General features: G+C 43.8%; 1 protein-coding gene across 2 annotated transcripts in view; it reads left to right on the forward strand.

Moving 5' to 3' along the window:
• The first annotated feature begins 3,775 nt into the window (after window positions 1-3,775).
• The window catches only part of LRRC39 (leucine rich repeat containing 39), a 229,947-nt gene continuing 215,934 nt past the window's right edge, over window positions 3,776-17,788 (forward strand). Inside the window, exon 1 of one of the 2 annotated variants that reach the window (XM_086954502.1) lies at window positions 3,776-3,841. The gene's annotated coding sequence lies outside the window, so the exon portion shown is untranslated. Of the gene's footprint in view, window positions 3,842-3,862; window positions 3,973-17,788 lie in introns of those variants that run through there. The other variant, XM_086954510.1, reaches the window with a different exon arrangement.

Below are 17,788 nucleotides of genomic sequence, written 5' to 3' on the forward strand. Positions count from 1 at the left end.
GCCACTGTTCGCCCACAATTTTCTGTCACGTCCAGGGCTAAGCTTCCAAGGCCTCCAGTCTGTTCTGCAACACTTACTTGTTTTTTAAAGGAAACACTTAAGGATTAAAGCAAAAGTAATTACTGGCCTTTCAGCTATAAAGGTGCATCATAACTGAAAGAATTGGCTCAGCAACCATGCTGAGGAAGGAGGGACCTTAGCAGCAAGGAGCTCTCCAACATCCCTGGCAGCACACTGCAGCCATGGCAACAGAGCAGGGCTGTCCCAGACAGGGCCCGCTGTACAAAAGCATCGATAGTTCGAATTTTGCATACAAATGGACTACTTTATGTACTGCACAATTGCGGAGGGAGGGAGTCAAAGTTCCTGAGGTGTGTGTGCAATTAATCAGCTCCTGTGTATTACTCTTTAACTTCTGTCTTTGTACACCTCACAAGAGAACTGCCAGTCAGTCACATGCAATGCTATCCCTACTACACCCTCACACACCCTCACGCTCACATACCCCAACACTCACACACCCTCACCCTCCCTCACACCACCTCACCCTCACACCCCCTCACCCTCAAACCCCCTCACCCTCAAACCCCCTCACCCTCACACCCCCTCACCCTCAAATCACCTCACCTTCACACCCCCTCGAACTCACACACCCTCACTCACCCTTACACCCTCACACTTACACCCTCACACCCCCACTCACCCTTACACCCTCACACTCACACCCCCCCTAACCCTCACACCCCCCCTCACCCTCACACCCCCCTCACCCTCACACACCCCTCACCCTCACACACCCCCTCACCCTCACACACCCCCTCCCCCTCACACCCCCTCACCCTCACACCCCCTCGCCCCTCACCGTCCCTCACTCACCCTCACTCACCCTCACCAGCATAGCATAACAAAACATAGCATAGCATAACAAAACACAGCATAGCATAACAAAACACAGCATAGCATAAAAAAACACAGGATAGCAAAACATAGCATATCCTAATTATTCCCAACTCTCCTTATTAATAAGCAACATCTGACAGTTTGCAAATCATCTTTATACACCAATTTAGAGTTTTCGAAAAAATGTATGCAACGCATTGTCATACACAATGCCAAGAACTCAAACTTTAATGCCGCGAGACCTATTGCATTGTAAATGCTTGTTTATTATTGGTAGCGGTGCATCGATCAACATTATGCCTGAGGAGAAATATTGTGAATTGTCTCCATTACTACAACTCACGCAATTGAAAACTAAAGTATATAAATGGGTCATGTCGATACCTTTAAAAACTGAAGATTCATTTACAGCCATGATGAAACCTAAGAAAACAGTGGTAAAGCACCCATTCATGTACTTCAAGGTACAGCTTCAAGTGCTGTCTGCTCAGTTTCAACACCGCTGCTGAAATAAGTGAACTACAATATGAATGCTCATCATGAAAAAGTAAGTAGATTTCCTTCATTATTTTGTGGGTTAGAAAAGCTCAAGACTATGAAAGTAAAGTTACATATAAACGAGGATATTCGTCCTATTGTCCAAAGACACAGAAGAATTGCATTTCACTTGCAAGAAGCTGTTGAACGAGAACTTAATTTGTTGCTCAAACATGATACCATTGAATGCTGCACTGCGCCAACTTCATGTGTTTTTCCCATACTGGCAGTGTCTAAAAGAGACAGCGAAGGAACTGTACACATTTGCTTTGACATATGGAAGGCCAGCAAGGCAATTGAGAAAGAACAACATCCAGGACCGCACATTGCAGATATGATAAATCAGTTGAATGGTTGCAAAGTTTTTCTCTCAACTCAACTTAAACAAAGGATGTCACCAGTTGGAACTTGTAGAGCATTGCAGTACATTACAACCTTTAGAAAAACACATTGGTCTGTTTCGCTGTAAGCACCAGACTTTTGGCGTATCCTCTGCTGTAGTACTTTTCCAAGATGCCAATCGCCAATTCATTTAACCTGTTGTAAATATTTTCAACTATAGTCATGACATATTAGTCTTTGGAGCTACTCAGAAAGAGCATGAAAAAGCCTTCATGCAAGTATGTCATTTTCTAGACAAAATTGAAATTAATCATTTGTCCATGTCTTTTTTGGTGGGAGTATGACACCTGATCCTGCCAAAGTGCAAGCGCTATGTAATGTGAATCCCCCACAGGATATGTCCATGTTACGTTCATTCTGCTGGATGACCAGTTACTCATACAAGACTTTGCCACGGTCAGTGCACCGTTACAAGAATTGACAAAAAAGAATGTGGTCTGTCAATGGTCATGTGAGTGCGAGGAAAGTTTCAAGAGAATCAAGCTAGCCATCGAGAATGCCACTGAACTGGCCTACTTTGATCCTAAGCTTCATACAGAGGTTGCAGTTGATGCTAGCCCTGTCGGGTTAGGCGTAAATTTTACACAGCACAATGGGCAGCCATCTGTCGTTAGGCATATTATAGCTTGAAACAGTAAAAGCTTGTCACATACTGAATATGCTTATTCACTACCTGAGAATGAAAGCTTGTCAGTGGTTTGGGTTTGTGAATATTTCCATGTTTTCTTCAACGGAAAGCCTTCCACTGTAATGAATGATCATAAAGCGCTGTTGACAATATTTTGTAATCCTAAAGCCAAGATGCCTCCTCGTATTGAGCAATGGAGTCTGAGATAACTAGAATATAACTACACAATTATTCGCCGTCCAGGGAAAGATTAAAATCCTGCTGATTATTTTTCAAGAGAGCAATTACAATGCCCTAGAAACCCATCTATGACAACTGAAGCCTAAATAAGTCGGGGTACCACGCGGGTGGACGGCGTCCCCCTACTTATTTTACCGGGTGAACGCCGTCCCCCCTGCCAAACAGCTAGACTTCTCTCTTTGGCCTCTCTGGGAAGAGGAGCTCGGAGCTCACAGTGTGCTTCTCACGCGCTGACTTCTCAGATGCAATCGCATCTAAGAGGTGAACGAGGGGAGGCAATGAGCCCGATGGTGCAAGCCACCTTTCGTGACGTCACTTCCTGTTGTGACGTCACTTCCGGTGACAGTGTCCCCCCCACTTCTGTTTTTAGGACTTGTGCCCTGCCTACCACATGATCTGGCCCTCTCCTGCAGCATACTTCCAGTGCCCCAGCTCCAGATATATGAAGCCACTCAGAACCACTCAAAGTGGCTTTGTGTGGCTTCAAAACCCTACTTAGAGGTTTGTGTCATGCATGTACCACGTTGCCTGGTGCAAACGCGAGGCAAGCCTCTCATAAATATGCCTCTGTGTCTTTGCAAGTTCAAAACTGTCCGATTTTGTAAATATGGCCACTTTTTACATTTATCTAACTCGCTTTATGGTGCCTGTTTTACTTTGGTGCCCGAGCCTTTTAATCTGTTCAGGCCCAGTCGCCTCTGTATGGTCAGTCAGCAAATGTGGGTGTAAAATCAATCAGTCACGAGCACAGAACTGCTCAGCTGCTACAATTCATGAGATCTAGCCAATGACGTCACGGCGCTCTCTTTTTTCACCTTAGATGATTGACGTCACGGCGCTGCTCTCTTTTCCCCTGAGATGATAGGGCAGACGAGAGTCACTGGTCGGTGCTGTCGTGTGACGCTGTCGGAGCAGCGCTCGAGTCGCCTTGTGATCGTGCTATTCCGGGTTTTGTCATGGGATAAAATTAGACTCGGCTGGGGTCACGTTACACTTTATCGCGTCCTTAGTGAAGGGTCTTAATGCCTCTCAGTAGTGCCCCTGACACTAGATCAAGGGAGGGTCCTCTCCTCTGAGGCCGCGCGCCAGAGCAGTGAGTTCTGACTGAAATACCACCAGCAGGACACGAGTCAGGTACGTCCGTGTTCAATATATGGGCGAGCGAATTATTCAAGACGTCTCGTGGCTTGGGCACGCTGCTGTGGCTCTGGAGTTTAGGTCTGGACTACTTTCAACTGCAAAACACTTGCACGCCTTTAATGCAGGTATTTCTTAGCCGTCCGTAGCATTTTAAAGCTGTCATTGAAATTCAACCTCATGAAGTGATCACTTGGGATGTGGTTTTTTTATGGCACCACATATCTGCAAAGTCCATTGCTTTTGGTCTTAGCATAGTTTCCTGGTTCATCTTTGCCAACGCAAACGTTTTCTCTACATAACGAGATAATCTAATTTTCACCAAGTAGCGAGATAGGTCCAATCTAGTCGAACACAGCCGGCTGAAAGTGTATGGAGAATTTTGCTATCCACGTTTAACTTTTAAAGAGCTTTTCTTTGCACAGTGGGAATGTACAGAAGAACAGTAACCGTTTTCTGCGCAGTATATCCTATGCAGAACCATTTAATTAGTGTCAATATAAGAACAAATGCTACATAAATTGTCACCAACCTTACAATGTTCAGGCTGAATGTGGCAAAGCAAAAAGTTTGCAAACTTTGTGAAGTTGCAGAGTTTCCCATAAACATTTTGAAGGGTGCAATTTTGAACACCTCTATCTATGAACCGAATCTTAATTTGTTGTCAGTGGGAAATCCAATTTGGTATGAGCACCTACCTCCTCTGGCTTGTGATTTGCATGATAGTATGACATATTGCATATTAGAATCTTGAACATCAAGGCTGGTAGGTACCCCCTGGCATGGTTGGCATCTTCAGGTAGTTTGGGTGTTTTGACACACAACTCTTTGCTTTATGGAACACGTACATCCACTTTTAGCACTGTATAAAAAGCTCAGCATGCAAAGTCTTTTAGCTAAAAAGTAAGTAGTCACACACCACACTTGGTAGCCACGCGGAAACACAAAACTGAAACACACTCACACTTTTGCTTTATAATCTCTTGTGAGAACACGGCCTTCAGCCTGTGGTCGTCATGGTCCACGTTTATTCTGAGTTATATGCAGAACATTTATAACAAGTTGCACGAGGATCAAGAAGCTGCTCCAATCATGCTGCACCTGTTGGAAGGCGGATTTAGAAATATTTGTGGCCGTGCTGGATGCAGCGCACGGCTGTCCTGTCTGGCGGTGAGGTGTTACTCGTGGTCGGGAGAGCAGCCACCCCACACTGTCAGAAGTGGTCTCGTCCAGTGTTTAGACACATCTAATAAGGCACAAGCTGAAAAACATCGAGGGGGTCAAAGTAGCGGAGCGTTGCACAGTGACATCACATCAAATGAAGTCACATGAAGAATAGTGCTTGGTTTACGAAACATTTAATTGTTAGCATATATGAAACATACTTTTCATGCAACTAGACATACATTGAGGAATGTAGAGATTGCTTAAGAATCTGTCCATTCTTGAAGTTATCATTTATAATTTGAAGTCATCAAGTTGATATCGAAGGTGACATATGAAATCAAAGGCAATTGTTTGTGATACATTTTAAAAATGTGACTGTGCAATAAAGATAGAGATTATGTAATATATTTCGAGCGCTCTATAGTGACCTCTTCATTACATGAGCATTTTACACTAACAAACCTAATTATACGGTCATTAGTAAGAATATTTTAATTTCAGTTTTAGTTTTTGTGATTGCTTAAGTTTTCCACATATTACGGGGTTCTTCAGCTTATAGTACGGATTCATTTAATACGTTTGATTAAGAACGTCTTTACGTAAAATACGATACAATTATCTCTGTCCAACAAATTAAAAGCTCTTCAGTTTATATAAATCGAAATGACAAACATTTTTAAACAGAGGTTTTGTACTTGATTGTTATATTTAAAATACAGTTTTCTATTTTTCACTGTGGATATGAAAGAGGTTTGGTGTATTTTTTTGTTAAGAGTCAATAGTTTGGTATTCATGTGTTTGTTTACTGCTGCTGTGTTTAGCCAGCATCTAAGCACAAAAGGAGTGGTGGGCACCTAATTCATCCTAGCCCCCCTGAGGCGTCCTCAAGTTTAAGGAGGATGCTCTCTGGGGTTAGCCCTCTCCCCTCCACCGTGAGGCGAAGTGTGCTAGTGATGCATGCAATGAAACAGTACTTCACTGGCAGCTTTTGGGTACTTTTGCTGTCAGAGGGTAAGGGGAGCAGATGGGAGAAGTTGAGCAGGGTCTGCGGTGCCTGCACGAGGTACATGTGTACACAGTTGAAAGGAGCACCCTTAACATCCATGTGAGACTCTGTTTGGCTTGTTCGACGAGGAAGTGATCACATTTTACCACTTTGATGAAGAAACAATTTTATTTTTACTTGAGAAAGTTAAGGTAGCCCTCAAGCCACATTGGATTGTGGAAACTGCAATTCCACCTCTGGTGACCTTTTTGAGCATGTTACATTTTTAAGATTCAACGTTCATTGTTCAGTGTGCCTCCAACCTCTCAGCATGGTGCAGCCTTCTTCTGCTTCATGGGTGCAGAGTTTGGCCACTCTATGTGCAAAGCAAGAAAAAATGTAAAAACTAGAGCCATATCGAGAAACTATTAATAGCTCCAGTCTTTTGTCTGTGTCAATTGTAGTCCCAGAACAATGCTTACATTTCACCTACTTGTTTTTAGTCACTAACCAACCCTAGGTCGACAATTACATCTATTGTAACAATAACCTCCATGTGACTACACTCAAAACAGGACAGGCACTTACCAATAGCATTCCGCTGTAGGTTTCAAGTGAAACCCGATTCAGTTGTCCTCCCAGCCAATTTCGGTCAATGTGGTCCATCTATGCAAAGTTACAGTTCTTCCAATGAAGCAAAGCTTGTTAACTTTTAACTTCTGCCAACACTTTTTTTCTGAGCTTCATAACTTTTAATCTCTTCCAATGTTCCATTTTCTTAGCCCCAGACACGTAGTTCTCATGATTTTGAGAAAAGGGGAGTGTGTACTCTTTGAAAAGTCAGTATTGTGCTTATTGGGATGAATACCCGTTCTTACAGATTCTCATATAGGGGACACGACTACTTCAAGTTGCATTCGGTATGTGCATGGGTTGAATCGGGATTCAACCCATGCGCATACCGAATGCCGAGAGCCGCGGGCAGGGACCGAACTGCACTTCTCAGCCTTCTGCAATCTTACAGAAGAATATTGTTCTGCGAGTATTGAAACTCTTGTCTTTGGAATTTTGACAATATGGAAACAGTTGTATTATATGCTGCATTTGTGTAAGTAGCCTTGAGAAAGCCCCGGCGCAACTCGCCAATAGGGGGCGAAACACGTGTCGGCTGTCTATGTCTCACAACACAACAATAAAGATGTCACACTGCAACTTGAAGTAGTCGTGTCCCCTATATGAGAATCTGTAAGAACGGGTATTCATCCCAATAAGCACAATACTGCTTTTCAAGGAGTACACACTCCCCTTTTCTCAAACTCGCTTTTCCTTACGAAGCTCAAGAGGTCCAGAGCTTTGAGTGTGTCTCCATTTACTTATAAAATCAGCTTATTAAGCGTTGTTTTAGCCTTGGAATCCTTGGACCTTCCCTGTCTTGCTAGTAACGCAGTTCTCATGAGCTCTTTGGTGAAGCACAGCAGGTACTGAGGATCAAACATGTTTGCAGCATAACATTGAAAGATCAGTGTCTACTTAACTGATAAGCCTGCATCACACGGCAACTGCGGCATGATAACAGAATTTTCAATATTGCTAGTCCATGTGTAATGTCACTAGGAGTTCAAATCTGCCTGACCAGGCACTGGCTTTCCTCAATAATAGAGTGCTAGTAAAGATCACCAATAAACATGTCTAATGACCTATAGCCATGCAGACCTGCCTCCAAAACTACTTTCACTGTGGACTTCACGTGCACCTTAATATGCACAAAACAGAAATGCACCCCAGTCATTGACTTCAAAAGTTTCCTTCATATGTCAGAACCGCCACAATAGTAACCGTAAACCTCCTCTCTAGCATACCCTTATGCCGAGACACCTTTAATTATATTGGCCTTCCAAATAGAAACACATTGCAGATACCCTTAGCCCGAAAATTCCCCATAGCAGCAATGCATTTGGCGTGCTCCCCACCTATTGCACTAGTTCCCCGCTACCTTGCCTACTATCTTGCCTTCTCTTCTAGCCTCTGCCAAGTTCCCCCTGTTGTGTTGTTCGGATCATGATTTCTGCATCTTATTTTTACAAAACTGAATTCTAAAAAAAAAATTCCACCTTTATAACCTCTGGCTGGGATGCAACAAAACTGACAGGCAGGGTACTCACACTCTGTTGCTTACTTCACATATGGTGCTTTCTCATTCAGTCTCTTGGGTCAGATATAGCAGAAAAAACATCATCCTGACCACAGTCTCTAGCCACCCTTGGTTGGGACTAACAAAAGATGGCTGACTGGGACTTCCACTCTTGGACACAACCCACTCAGGATAGCACTATCCATCTCCTCTCCCTCAGCGCCTCTAATTTGTACTTTCCCAGAGTCTTAGCCAACCAAGATTCATAAAAAAGACATTGCAAGACATAGTTTCCATGTTCTTAGGAGGGAACTTGGTCGTATTCCACTATATCATTATCGGATTCTGCAATGGCTTATAATATCCTTATAACATATATATAGTATTGCAGAGTGTACTTAATTACATACTTTTTGTTTTGTAATGAGCTGGTTGGCAAATCTCCCTGTGGATAAACATTACGTATGCCAAGGTCCTGATCGAATCTACAGATGAACCAAAGGTGAACACCTTTGGGACTCTGATTCAGCTCTACTCCAGTGATTCCATCTCATTGACTGGGACTCTAAATTCATTGGGAGCCCAAGTGAAAGCAGAAAAATGGTTCTCCAACTATAACAACACTAAAATTCCCCCCACCCTCAAAATGATGATCTTTTGGTGGAAGATGGCATTGGGAACTAAGGTTTACTTCATCCTAGCGGGGGAAACACGGGACTGCAAAGAATATTTTTTTCTATATTGGTGATATGGTCTCAGAAAACCTTGAATGACCACATCTCATTTGCCTGAAACAGCAATTGAGAGATTTGTGAAAACATTTGCCTACCCAATCACAGCCCAAGCTTACACAATAATGCTGTCCTAATGGCTTGAATCGTCACCTACGGTATCAAAACGCGGAGGCCAGAAAACACAAAGAAACATCTGTCAGTATTTCAATGATCTTACTTAGAAAGAATGTTCCTCTAACTAACTGATATTGGACCACGTGTGAAGACCTCCATTGAGAGGAGCACCAGAGTAGCATACAGTCTAGTGGACATGGCATCGAAGAGCCACGTCTCAATGGAAAAACAACTTTGAAGTGGGCTTGCCTATAAGTAGGCTTTCCTGTTTTCAGTTTCTATTTTATTTTGTGTACATTCTGGTGGGGTTTTATCAGTGTTTTCAATACCTTAAAAAACAGTGGTTATCAGTGGTCACACATTTTTGCACCATTAAAAACAACAGAAACTGTTTTTTTCCAGGGTTTATGGAATGTTTTGCTTTTATTATCGCTTGCTTTCTGCAATGATAACACATGGTATATAGACAGTGTACGTACAGTGCATATGAGGTGCAAATACATTTTTACACTTCAAACTTACTGTAGTACACCATAAAAATACTTATTTTGTGAGTCTTTGGTCAGACACGCTTGCTCTTTCCATCCCACGTAAACTTTTATCTGTGACAAGACCCTCACTGCTTTGGCACTAAAGATGAGCAACGGCAAAACAGCCAGTACACAATTTGCTAACACTGGCCACTAGTATTGCTTTCCATGCCAATACTGGTGCACCTGAAGATTATGATTCTCTGGGACAGGTTCAGCAACAAATGCATTGAACTGAGCACATATGCCCTCAGAGTTATTGAAGTGGGCAAAAATGAAGCAGTACTTTTCAAATTCTGGTGAAAATTCCCCTTTATAGAAGGGCCCTAGAACTTGCCCGGACTACTACAGTGAGGCTTAATTGACTTCAAATACCATGGTTGGTGAAGGGACATCTTTGTGCATCATTGCAAGCCATTTCTCATGCGGTGTAAATTAAATTTCCTGAATTACCCCTCAACATTTCTATGCTTATCAAGTGGAAAACATTCTAGCATGTTGCAGTGCCAAAGTCACTTAAAGTGTCGGCCAGCCTACTCTCAAGGAGCTGTTTCACATGTACACCAATTAACGCTGGTAGGCAAGGGTGTTTTCACACTCTAGTTTTATGATTATGTCTACTACAACAGTCATGTTTTCCCATAAAAATTTAAGAATGCAGTAGAGTGTACTTTTTTTCACATCACTTTTAATATGCGACCAAAGATCCTCGCATTTCTTGCCTATGCCATCATCACTAAACATAAACTCTGTAAACGACTGCCACTTCCATAATACAGCATTCACGGCCTCTAGGACTGAGAACCAACATCTATATGACACAGTTGGGGTGACCAAAATGGACTACCAAGTCAGTAGCATTCTTCATTAACTCTGAAGATTGTAAAGATGCTTTCAGCATGAGGTAATTGAAATTTTTATGGTCAGATGTGTCCCCTAACGTGTACCCCAACGTCTCCATGTACGAGTTTAAAGTGCATGTAACTTCCCTCCGCAACCGAATCTGAAGATGCAAATACATTTGCGTCCAACGTCAACATGTCCTCTATCAGATCCACCATGAATGGATTGATAATTCAGTTCCTAACCATGCCATGCCAACGTCTTTACATGGTGCACTTTCACGTTTTCCTGGCTCTGCCGAGCTAGGCCCTGATTTCTGCCCTCGAACCACTTCTGTCTCTGCCTCTGAAAGCTGCAGCGTGGAGATGCATCCCTGACCTCTGCCTTACTTACTGCCAAACGAAGCGGTGCCTGGCTCAACCTGGCCTACCTGCCAAGACAGTATTTTGCCTTCAAGTTATCTGTTCAGCCTCCTCGAAAACACATTCCTGTCTAGTGATTTAGGTAAATATATCCCCGGCTGCAGAGCAAAGAGCAAGTCTTCCTGTCTCCATGCAAGTAATTTACAGTTCCCGTTGCCATAGTAGGCCCATAGCCCTGCACGTAGACACGTAGACACATATGCACGCACTAGCATTCAGTATAGTATAGCCTCTGCCCGAGAGACCTTTTACTCCAGATAATACATCCTCCAAACATAAGATATCAGATATGTTATAGGTCCAGGTCGTTCTGACATCCCAGACTTCTGTCTCCTTTACTAGTGTTAAAGTTCTCCCCAGTTACACGTCTATGTCATGTCATGCTAGTTGCGCGCGCATCCGCACTTCCTGCTGACTCTGCAGAATCCTCTATGCACCCACCCACCTATGACACGTTCCTGTGACGTTTCCAGCACACACCTCCGTGCACACCCTTGTACACGCCTTTCTGCTACGCACATGTGTTCTTATCACTTGTCACGCCTATTGTATCCATCGCCATTGTACAGTTTTACTATATATGTCATGTACTGTTAATAAATCGTTGACATCTTTTTGCCATCATTGCATATTCCCCGAACCCTTGTATTGATGGAATTGATTTCCATGGCTCGAGCCATCCCGATTAAAGCCCGTATGACTCAGACACCACGGACTCTGACTCTCATTTGATTGAGCTATTCTTTTACTTGTCAGTAATTATATGGAAAAACTTGTACGGTAAATTATATTTACTACATAATTTGGCGCCCGAATAGGAACCCCTCCCCCACCCCACGCGCCGGCGATGCGTCGCAGGCCTTGCCCCCTACCACAGCCGTGACGGACTCCTATGCGCATCTGCAGGTTTTCCTGTATCTCCCTCAGGCCTACGGTGGAGACGGAGACTGCGGGACAGCATCCAGACGAGGCGGTGAGGAGTGCGGAGGATCCCGACCAGAGCCCAGCCGAGAGTGCAGTGTCCGAGGTGTCCAGAGGCCCACCTGTCCGAAGCGTCGAGGCGCATGCGTAGTGCGCAGCAGCAGTGACGTCATAGCAGTCCAGTCCAGTCGAGTTTCCGAGGCCTTCCGTTCCGTGCTTCCCGGTGAGTACCGTTGCTGGGGACGCATCAAGGCGGGTGCATTAATTTGTATCCGGTCAAGACGGGTTTGGGTACACAGATCCGGTCTGTACTGTTTTAGCAGTGCATCTGTACTGTTTAGCAGTACATATAGTAATACAGTGATTCAGTGTTTCAGTATTCTTTGTTTTGGTCGAAATGTTTCAATGTGATTGATGTTGTGGTATGAATGACTGTTTGTATTTTTATTGTGGTCATCGTGTTTTGCGTCCAGGTAAGAGGTAAAAATGCCTCTGTTTTCTAAATTACGACAGATAGGAACTAGGAAAGGGATACTCGGAGAAGCAGTTTCCGTCCCACCTAGGGACACTCCAGGTCATTTTATGTACCATAAGCATGGCTTAGATGCCATACTGTAATTAGACTTATGGGTGGACTATACGAAGGACTTGGAAGAGAATCAGAGATGGCCTGTTACAGGGACATCGGATGCCGAGTGCATCATGAGAGTAGAAGAAGCGTTATGGAAAAAGAAAGCCAGACAATCGCAGAAAGATGCCATAGAATTGTGGCGCAAAGAATCGCATAGACGGACAGAGAAAGAACTCAGAAAAGCAGAAAAAAGCAGAGAGGATTCCGAAAAAGCTAGAGAAAAGGAACTGTTAGAAGAAGGAGAACGAATCAGAATAGAACAACAAGACCGACAGAGAAATGCCCTTATTACAGGACTGTATCCAGTTCTAGCCGAGGGCCTGTCCAAGGCAACCCCGGATATGCCAAGTGATCTGCCGCCACCATTAGTTCCGACTAAAATCCGTCACAAACAGACCGCAGCAGATATATTCCTTTCTTCCTATTTAGATGGTGTAGCTCCAGCTTATACTAATGTGCCCGTACTACCCGTACCCCCTGATAACAATGCTCAGCACCCTGCACCGGCCAATCAAGCCACGACCCCTCCACGTCACCAATTTCCCGCACATGTTGCCACTTCCCCTACTGGCCTTCCTGCTACTGTTCCCCCTACTAATCCTTTTTCGACAGATGCATCTCAGGGTCCAATCCCATTACATATACCCGCCCCACAGTCAGGTTATGCTCATGCTTCCGTTTCAGGAGGTGCCACAGGTGGCCTCCCCCACACTCCGCCACAATTACATCGATTGACAATGAGAGAATTAGCAATGCAGCGTACACCTAAAGCAAGCCCAGCTGAAAAGCTCAAACAAATAATTGGAGATTGTAGATACGATCCTGTCCCTGGCAAGCAAGGGGACCTGTTGTTAGCATCATTACGTTTAAGACGTGTTACAGATTATTTGATGACATTACCAGACATGCCAGAACATCTAGACAAAATATATCACTTTATTCGATCGGGGGAGGGTCCAGAATGTGTTCGTGAAGCCATGGCATATCAGAAAGTCGAGACTCAAGGGTTAATATTGCGATTTTTGATTAATTGTCTGATAAGGGAACAAGATCAGCCAGGTTATTCTCAAAAAGAAATGGAAGGATTGACAAAATGGAGTCAGAATATTGCAGATTGTAAGCATGACAAAGAGAAATGTATTGATGCCATGTCTAGAAAGATCCGTAAAGAAATAGTGGCCATACATGCCCGACGTAAAGCCGACAGGACGACCGAAACAGGGGACGAAAATGACTCCTCAGAGGAGGAAGAACCAGAGAATCCAGCAGCGACTCAAGACACGATAGCTTACGTAGGTAGGGCGAAACTCCCTAAACAGTACTCTTCTGATAGAACTTTTGACAGACCGATACGTCTAGAAAATAAAAGACGTTTTCTTCCCCCCATACCAGAAAAATGTTCTCTTGAACAGTTATTCCAAGCCACTGATAAAATCCTGAAAGATAGAATAGGTTACAATGAACTTAGTACAATGCGTGAACAAGAACTAGCACGGTCCGCAGTACAGTGGGCCGATAATGACAGCGTGTATAGAGACTATTCAGTAGCGCAAACATTTTTGAGTCTTACTCCGACTGAACAACGTTTAGTTGGTATGTACATGATCCAACATATTATTATGCTATATGAAAGCCAGCATTCTGATCCAGGTCCCCTATACAATGTACTAGACGAATTGCTCCTGAATAGGTGGAGAGGCCTGGGTACTGATTTGATTAATGTTATTCTCGAACAACGTCATAGATATAGAACATTTTTGACTCCACATTTCGTTCCGGTTCCACCCCCAGTAAGCTATCCTTTTCACCTAGATAGACAGAACCCTTTACGAGAAGTTCATCCCGTCCAGGCAACTCCAGGGGGTGAGCTCCAACGCGTATTTGTATACACGCCCATAACTAAAATGGAATTATTGGAAATGAAGAAAATAGTGCCTAGTCATGATAAAGATCCAGCAGGGTTTCACCGTGAAATAAAAGACATGTTACTCATGGGAGATTATACATATCCCGTTATTATGAAAATATTAAAAGTGCTATTGCCTGACGGTATTTATGAGAAACTCAAAGAAAAAGAATGGGAAGTGGGAGATAAAAAGATTAATTGGACTGAATTGGAAAACGAAGAAATCGGACGAACCCCAGGTCTAGGTCTTGGGGAGAAAACTAAAGCATTACCAGGATTATTAGTACAGGTTTTGCCAAGATTGTTGACAACTAAAAAGGAGGACTGGGATGCAATCTCAGCCTGCAAATAGAAACACGACGAAGACACTAGTGATTTTTATTCTAGATTCGAGAAATGTTTTATTATTAATAGTGGCCTGAAAACAAGTAGCGAGTCTTACCCACACCTATTTGTGACCAAATTAGTCGAGAATTCATTACCCCAGGTTAAGAACCGTGTATTGAAAGTCGAGAGCACATGGCAAGCAAATACGCCTTCCCAAATGTTACAAATGTTACAGCATCACCAGAACAGAATTAGAAAGGAACATGATCACGAACAGAGACGTATGAAAGACACGAAAATGAAGGTGCTAGTTGCTCAGTCAGTTCCAGCTGATGGTCAGAAAAGGGGTACGACACAGTCTAATAATTCGGCAGCTCCTGTTAAAGGGACATGCAACTATTGTAAACAGCCAGGTCACTATGTAAACGATTGTGCAGTTCTGAAACACAATATAGCCACAGGTAAAACTAAAGAGAGACCACGTCCACCTAGACAGGACCAGGTCCAACAACATATTCCGCAGAATGTGCAGCCTATGCAGGTTCCACAACAGACCGTAGCGGTACCACAGCCCTAGCCCATTGCCGCGACACAACATGTCACACAGCAGATGTACCAGTATGCACAATCCGATTACCCTGATTATCAGCAGTACACATGAAACAGCCTAGAGAGGGAGGTTGGCTTGCCTCTTATTGAGGTTCCTGTAGATCAAGAGGGTCCTTATGTACATAGTCAGGTATGAGGAAAGGATAGAAAATTTTTGATTGACACAGGGGCAAGCAGAACTACCATTAGTCATGACGAGGTTCCAGGGGCACCCCTCTCAGGCTCACAGAATGTTTCCCTTGGATTTTCAGGAAAGCCTATTGTTAATGAAGTATCGAAACCAGTTCCTCTTGCAGTTGGTCCATTATCCCGTCCTACAGATTTATTGCTCACGAAATCATGTCCAGAAAACTTGCTTGGTATTAAAACGCTAAAAGCTCTAGGAGCTGTAATTTGTTGTTCTCCGGAAGGAGTAAGGCTGTTCCTTCGTGATTTTAAGGGTCATTATGTGTTGAGAGATTTTGATCCCAGGTTACAGAATGTTCCTGCACATTTATGGGCACAAGGCCCCACTGATGTAGGTTGTATGCACATTACACCATACCGTGTTACACTCAAGCCAGGAGTTGTACTGCCCCGAATCCGACAATACAAGTTACCACCTGATGCTGTAGTGGCTTTACTGAAAATCATTGACGAGCTCATTGCACAAGGAGTGGTTGTAGAAACCGACTCAAATGTTTGTAATTCCCCTATCATTCCGATTCTTAAACGCACTGATCCGAATGCACCTCCAGTTTATCGTTTGGTGATTGATTTACGTGAATTGAATAAATGTATTGTACCACAGTACCCAGTGGTCCCAGATATCTCTTCATTATTGACAGCTATTGATTCAGAGGCGACGTTCTTTACTGTAATCGATCTCAAGAACGCCTTCTTTAGTGTCCCCATTGATCCGGAAAGCCAATACCTTTTCGGATTCTGTTTAAATGGCCGTAGCTTCAAATTTGCACGCGCCCCTCAAGGATTCACAGAAAGCCCCAGCATCTACAGCCAAGCATTGAAAAGACAACTTGACAGTATCCACATGCCTGCTAACACTGCCCTACTCCAGTACGTCGATGATCTGTTGATCACCGCCCGAAGTGAACAAGAATGTGAACATGCATCACTGACAGTTTTGTATTTCCTGGCGGACAAGGGACACAAGGTGTCTCCTTCGAAGTTACAATTCTATGCCCAGCAAGTGGTGTACCTTGGGCACTTGCTGTCCAGGTGGGGTAGGCAGCTGACACCTGATCGCATCCAGTTAATTGCACATCTACCACAACCCAAGACACAGAAGGAAGTACGAGCCTTTATTGGACTCACTTCTTATTGCAGACAATGGATTCCCCAATATGCATTTCTAGCTAAACCACTCATACAGTTGACAACACAGGAGGTAGCGTCTTCGTCTGTCCTCCCTTGGACTCAGGAACATACACAAGCTTTTGATGAGTTAAAGAAAGCCTTATGTCAAGCACCTGTTTTAGCGACACCATGTTACAGCAAACCTTTTACACTATTTGTCACAGAACGCGATGGCACAGCGTTATCGGTTCTCACTCAGGTTCAAGCAGACAAACACAGACCGTGTGCTTATTTTTCAAGTACATTGGATCCAGTAGCACAGGCCTTGCCTGCGTGCTTAAAATCAGTTGCAGCAACAGCTCTAGCAATTAGACAAAGTGACTCCATTGTATTGGGACATCAATTGACAGTACAGGTTCCACACTCTGTGGAAGTTCTCCTAAACAGAACACAGACCCAGCACTTGACCATAGCACGACTGACAGGTTATGAATTGACATTATTCCAACCACACATAGAAATCAGACGCTGCAATACACTAAATCCTGCTACACTTTTACCATCGAGCACAACAGATCCTACTCCACATGATTGCGTGGATGTCATTAACACAATCACGAAGCCCAGACAAGACTTGACAGATGTTGCACTTCCCGATCCAGACCTGACACTTTATGTGGATGGTTCATGTATGAGAACAAGTACAGGAGAGCTAGTGGCCACATATGCAGTGACCACTGAAACTAAAGTCTTAGAAACACATCGCATTGACACCCTGTCAGCTCAAGCAGCAGAGCTCATTGCTCTGACCCAAGCCTGTATACGAGCCAAGAATCTTAAAGTAAACATATACACAGATTCACGCTATGCATTTGGAGTCGTACACGACTTCGGTGTTCTCTGGCAAGAGAGGGGTTTCTTGACCTCTCACGGAGCCAAAATCCAGCATGGTCCCCTCATCCAAGCTCTGTTGGAAGCAATTCATTTGCCTACAGCAATAGCCATCATGAAGTGCAAAGCACATACAAAAGTCACAGACACTATTTCCCAGGGTAACGACCTGGCAGATCGAACAGCGAAACATACAGCCCAGACTCATACTCATACTACTGATATGACAAAGACTGACGTATCTTCATTGACACATTGCATGACAGTTAGGGACCCCACACAAGATGTCATTGACATACAGACACATGCTACTCCAGATGAAATAAAGAAATGGACTGAACAAGGAGGGGTCCAGACTGAACAGGGATGGATGACGAAGGAAAAGACAACATGGTTTCTCCCCGACTCTATGGTTCAAGTTATTATCAACACTGCAC

The sequence above is a fragment of the Lissotriton vulgaris genome, chromosome 1_1 (assembly GCF_964263255.1).
Source record: "Lissotriton vulgaris chromosome 1_1, aLisVul1.2, whole genome shotgun sequence".
Taxonomy (NCBI): Eukaryota; Metazoa; Chordata; class Amphibia; order Caudata; family Salamandridae; genus Lissotriton; species Lissotriton vulgaris.